Raw genomic sequence first — 6,078 nt, 5'->3', positions numbered from 1 at the left:
ATATATATATATATATATATATATATATATATATATATATATATATATGTGTGTGTGTGTGTATGTGTGTGTGTATGTGTGTGTGTGTGGTGTGTGTGTTTGTGGTGTGTGTGTGGTGTGTGTGTGTGGTGTGTGTGTGGTGTGTGTGTTTGTGTGTGTGTGTGGTGTGTGTGGTGTGTGTGTTTGTGCGTGTGTGTGGTGTGTGTGGTGTGTGTGTGTGTGGTGTGTGTGTGGTGTGTATTAAACATTTCTCTATGATGTTCTGATAGCCTGCTAGCCCTAATGAAAAAAAGGGAGACCTATTAGTGCTAAAAATACCAAGAAGTGATTTTCCTTATTGTTCAAGTTGGGGGACTTTAATTCTGTTATAAAATGTTTTTAACCATGCTGATTCCAATGATACAGTTTTCGTTTCGATCAGACGCCAATTTTAAGAGATATTTTTTTTCAAAATCACCTTAGTTTTCCTTTGTTATCAACTTTTATTTTTAAGGTGAACGGAAAAAATTGTTACCATTCCTAAATCCCTGTCATGTGGCAATTTTATTTCATTTCGTAGTTTTTTACAAAATACTTTTTGTAACTTTTGGTTACTGTAGCCTGCAGTTTGCCTTTTATTGGGTTGCAGCTAGAGCTACAACCATGATGCAGCTAGGGTTGCAACTATGATTCTTAAAACGCATTTTTCAACTTTTGGTTACTATGGGCTTTAAATCGCTTCCTATTAGGTTGCAGCAACTACTGTAACCATGATTTTGTTATAACAATTGGGGTCTTGCATATGGCCTTGTTTTATCTGCAACAGAAATAATCCAGGGTTCCATCTTTCTCCGATTTCTCTATGGCTCTATAATAATCACAAAGAGAATAATTCATCTAGGGTATCGGTCGCCGGCAGCACGGTGGCTCAGAGAGTTTCTTTCAAATATAAAAGATGTATGTTCGAATCACTGCACGGTAACGCACAATAGTAACTTGGATCTCTGCCCAGTTCGGCTCGACGCAAGAGGGCCTGCCCAGCAGCCAAGCGCGTCCCCAGTGTGTTGATAGGGGAAGATCCTCTAGAAGGATACCTTCGAATATTGAATAAGAAGGCGCGGACCAGGGCAAATAACAAGAACAATATGCCAGGTTAGGTTTGGGTAATAATCAGGTAATAGTATTGGTAGCAGTAGGTAGTAAAAGGGTGTGGATTAGTAATGCTAATCAAATAAAAAGGACAAAAATGTCAAACAGTAGATATATATAGCAGTAGTAATAGTAGGTAAAAAAAATGTTAGGTTAGGTTTAGGTAGTAGTCAGGTAGTAGTAGTGGTAGCAATAGAAAGAGGAGTAGAAATAGCAGTAGTAAATTTGGAAGTTGCAGTAGTGGTAGGAGGAAAATGAATATAAATAATGTATAACTAAATAGTGGTCAGGTAGGGTATGCACTTTCAATAGTAGTATTACAGTAATTTTTTACATTACTTACACTTCTATAGCAGCATTTAATGGCTAATTAAAAAAATTGCTAAATCTAGTCAATTCTGAAATTGGGCAAGGCCACAATATTTCATATGAACTTTTGACAAAAAAATTACATCTTTCGTTTAACTAAGTCCTCATACACATTATGATGCAAAATGCATATTTCTCCTTTGTGTAAAAATAAATATACAGCTGTGGATGCAGCTACTAGTTTCAGCTGCAATCAAAATGCCCTAATGAAGTTTAAGCTTAAGGTTCTAAGTTATTTTTGAGATATTGATTCTACGTCTGCAGAAGAAGACATGTGTAAAAAGCATTGGCCAAGTTATACATTATATTATGGAAGTTACCAATGTATTCGACAATAATCGCTAACTCTCTTTCTTCTCCTAGTTTGCCTGGTTATGCGGCTGGGCATTGGCTAAGCAGATAATTTCGTTAAGCAACTGCGAATTATCCATAAACAGCGCAAAAATTCACTGAAACCATAACCTCTCAAGAATTATGTTGACGATGATTAATATTCACCACGGTTTTTTTTTTTAGGTCCAAATACATAACTTGTGTTTGAGGAGGAGAGGGTGGGGTAAAAAAGACTTGAACCTTTCGGTGGTTTTAAGATAAAAAATACTTATACGTTTTTATACATTCACATTTATATATATATATATATATATATATATATATATATATATATATATATATATATATATATATATATATATATATATATATATATATATATATATATATATATATATATATATATATATATATATATATATATATATATATATATATATATATATATATATATATATACATATATATATATATATATGAGGAAAACGAAAATATAAATATACAGGCGATAACTAGAAAACATATTATTTAAGATATGCAAAACTTTTGGTGACCTGATCATGCTCGAATTTCTTGGTTGCAGCAATTGGTGTGACCTAGTACAGAGCAAACCACAACCAACAGTAAAAAGAAAAACTTAAACACATTTTTGAAAAAAATTGTCGTTAAATGCTCAAAAATATAACAACTTACCGTGGATACCAAATCCAGGAAATGGTATTCCTGTTCACTTAAATAGTAAAATGTTGAGAACGGAAAAAATTTATAGGCATTTTGAAAAAGAGAGCTTTGAAACGCTGGTAAGTCTCTTTTTTATTTATATGTGTCTTTTTTTTAATTTTTCCAGCGCACTAGTATTGCATTGGAACGTTCGTAGAGCTCTTTCAGTAGATTATATTGAAAAGTTAATACTCACATTTACTTGCTTTTCATAATTTAACTGCATGACTAGGCCATCATAAATTGCCATTTGGCAACGAAAATGTTATTTTAGTATAATTTCTGGAGTGTAATGGTTTGAAGCCATAGACAGTCTACCACTGATCTCCAGCGCCAAAGAATTGACCGGCTGTTTAAAATATCCGCCTTGAAAATCCCTCTCCCCCTCCCAATTATCTTTGCAAATGGAAGTTTTGAAAGAAGTCCGTAAAGTTAAAAAAAAATCATTCAAATACAAAGCTGGATTCAAAAAAGATACGACAAAAAGGGGGTTGACCCTCGAAGAAATTGCAGCAAAAATGGTCATATATACCGTCTGATGGAGAAAAAAACGCGCGTAGTTAACATTTCCAAAATTGGCATCGCTACTTCTGTGCGAAATGGGTCAGATTCACCCTTAAAGTAAGGAAGAGGGGACAAAAGGCTAAAAGTTCATTATGTGATAGCACACACAAAAAAAATGTCTTCTATTGGGTTACTGGGGCTGTAGATTAAGAAAATGAATGTAGAAATGGTTCTTCACCAGTGCAACAGGGATATTTTGAAAATTCCTCTTGACGTTTTTGTTTAGGGAGTTTATAACAATAAATGCATTGCAAGCTAAGGACTCATCGGATGCAGTACTGCTTGAAGATGTCTGTAAAGATCAAGCACAATTAAAGATCTTGAAGCTGCATTTGACAAGCAGAAGGAAAATTTTCAGTCGATGGAAACAGAACAATCGAAGCTTTCGGATGCTAGTACCAACGGTTATGGTTGGCATAATTTAGGGATTCCTAAGGGCAGAGAATTCGGTCTGTGGGAGGGAACATCTGCACGTTGTAAAAAGCAGGCTTCCTACTATTTCCCACAGCAACAGGCCATAACCATTATGGTGTAGACTCGCGAGAATCTACCTTAAAAAGCCAGACAAGTTATCCGTTTGTCGCCCGAAAATTTACAGGTCTTTTTGCGATCGACGGCCTTCATACGGATAAAGCGCTAAGAAAGGTAGTTGGCTGGGCTGTCGGTTGACCTGGTTATAGAACAAGAATTTGTAGAGGGACTCTAAGACATCCGAACACCTCCACTGGTGGAGACAGAATGATCAGAAATTTCAGGTAAAATCTTTGGAAGTTATGTTGCGTCCTGCTTCCATTGAAGTAAACTATCTCATGCCCGGAAGTTACAGGAAAGCAGGCACTGGACTAGCGAACAACCCAAGGAGATAGGGTCCTCAAAGGAAAAAATGGACCACGAAGACACATTGCTTGTCATAGAAAAGTCAAATTTATTCAAAGGTTGTGAAGGACTGATATATATAGTGAATGGAATAATGGCTTCCTTAGAATCAAACACGGAAGATACTCTGAAAAAAATTGCTCTAATTATGAATAATGCTCTAAATTATCAAACTGTAAAATGCCAGAGCAAGTTAAAAAGATAAAAACTAAAAAAGAACATAAAACTTGGTTTGTTCGCATAAAGCAAACAAACATAAAACTTGGTTTGCACCAGTAGCAAATAATAAAGGAAAACTAGCAATACATTTTGTTTACTTTATCCGTAATAAAAGGGGACAAAAATATATTCATATTTACAGGCAATGCAGCCAATGGGGGACAAGATAGGAAGAGGTTCAGATACCGTCCGTGGCACGCGGAATCTGTGTGGGGAGTGTGTTTTGGGAAAATGTTTCCCGTGCGAAGGTTTGCTATTGCATTTTTTTTACAATTAAATAAAACAAAAACAGTTTTTTTTAACTGAAAGTAAGGAGTGTCATTAAAACTTAAAACGAACAGAAATTATTACGTATATGAAATGAGCTGTCCCCTCATCAACGCTTCGCTCTTTACGCCACGCTTATTCTTTAAAACAATAAAAAACTTCAGCGTAACGAGCGAGGGGTTGAGGAGGGGACAGCCTCTTTCATACACGGAATAATTTCTGTTCGTTTTAAGTTTTAATGTCACTCCTTACTTTCAGCTAAAACAACCTGTTTTTTTTATTCAATTTCTGAACGTTTTGAATTAATGCAGGTTTTGATTTTGGCTCACCGTACATGAATAATTAAAATGAGATTTGCAAATTAGTTTTGCTTTTTTTTAACTAATAATAACCTTATAATAACCTAAGTTTGATTTTTGTTCCAATTATTTAGGAATGACTCCTGAATCACAAAGGCTGTTTAATTAGATTAATAACCTCTTTTAAAAGTTAAAAAAAAAACTTTAGCGTAAGAGTGAGCTATTTAGGAGAGGCAATCCCCCTTATATACGTAATATTTTCTGTTCGATTTTAAGTTTTAATGTTGTTCCTTACTTTTCAGTGGAAAAAACTTGTTTCTTTTATTTAATACTTCCCAATAACCAATACTATATGTAAAGAATGGGCAAAGTTCATAACTTGCAGCCCTTCCCCCGGGAACTGTGGGGGATTAAGTCATCCTCAAAGACATATTTATTACATTTTCGACTATGCTGAACAAGATGGCTACCTCAAAATTTTGATCGGGTGACTTTGGGAAAAAATGAGCGTTGGAGGGGCCTAGCTGCCCTTCAATTTTTTTGGTCACTTAAAAAGGACACTAGAACTTTCAATTTCCGATCAAATGAGCCCTCTTACGATATTCCAGGACCACTGGATCTATACGATGACCCCTGGGGGAATAATAATAATAATAAAAAAAACAAATAAACAGGCATCCGTGATTTTTCTTCTGACAAAAAATACAAAATTCCACATTTTTGTAGATAGGAGCTTGAAACTTCTACAATAGTGTTTTCTGACACGCTGAATCTGATGGTGTGACTTTCAATAAGATTCTATCACTTTTAGGGGTGTTTCCCCCCTTTTTCGAAAATAAAGCAAATTTTTTCAGGCTCGTAAGTTTTGATGAGTAAAACGTCAAGGTAAACTTGATGAAACTTATATATTTGAAATCAGCATAGAAATCCTATACTTTTGATGTATATACTGGTATCAAAATTCCCTTTTTTAGAGTTTCGATTACTATTCAGCCGGGTCGCTCCTTACTTACAGTTCGTGTCCACGAACTGTTTGAAAAAAAATATTGAAATCAGTGAAAAGTTTCTCAACTAGTAAATTGTTGTTAACAACGTCAATTGCTTTTTGAAGGTAAACCAAAATTAAATTTTGCCAGAAACTGGGCTTTTTGAGAATTTTCCCAATTGAATCGATAAGAAAAACAAGGTAATGGGAGGTAGAAGTGGACTTGAGGTTATCAAATTGCGTCAGATCAGTAAGATGTAGGATTTTTTTTCTTTTAGCCAATCTATAAGGAATCTAACGTATAGTTTTGCGAATATA

This window comes from Artemia sp. Qi Xiang Cuo, chromosome 11 (assembly GCF_049724085.1).
Source record: "Artemia sp. Qi Xiang Cuo chromosome 11, ASM4972408v1, whole genome shotgun sequence".
Taxonomy (NCBI): domain Eukaryota; kingdom Metazoa; phylum Arthropoda; class Branchiopoda; order Anostraca; family Artemiidae; genus Artemia; species Artemia sp. Qi Xiang Cuo.
This window is presented reverse-complemented; position numbering follows the sequence as displayed.